We start from the raw sequence: 411 nt of genomic DNA, 5'->3' as shown, positions 1-411 counted from the left end.
CCGAAGTGTAAACAAGATACAGTAATACCGAAGCGTAAACACGATGCAGTAATACCGAAGTGTTAACAAGATACAGTAATACCGAAATGTAAACAAGATACAGTAATACCGAAATGTTAACACAATACAGTAGTGTAAACAAGATACAGAAGTGTAAACAAGATACAGTAATAACGAAGTGTAAATAAGATACAGTAATACCGAAGTGTAAACAAAATACAGTAGTGTAAACAAGATACAGTAATACCGAAGTGTTAACAAGATACAGTAATACCGAATTGTAAACAAGACACAGTAGTGTAAACAAGATACAGTAATACCGAAGTGTAAACAAGATACAGTAATACCGAAGCGTAAACACGATACAGTAGTGTAAACAAGATACAGTAATACCGAAGTGTAAACAAGATA

This window comes from Mizuhopecten yessoensis, unplaced genomic scaffold, assembly GCF_002113885.1.
Source record: "Mizuhopecten yessoensis strain PY_sf001 unplaced genomic scaffold, ASM211388v2 scaffold7289, whole genome shotgun sequence".
In the NCBI taxonomy this organism is placed as follows: Eukaryota; Metazoa; Mollusca; class Bivalvia; order Pectinida; family Pectinidae; genus Mizuhopecten; species Mizuhopecten yessoensis.
The sequence above is the reverse complement of the archived record's forward strand: the minus strand, read 5'-3'. Positions refer to the sequence as shown.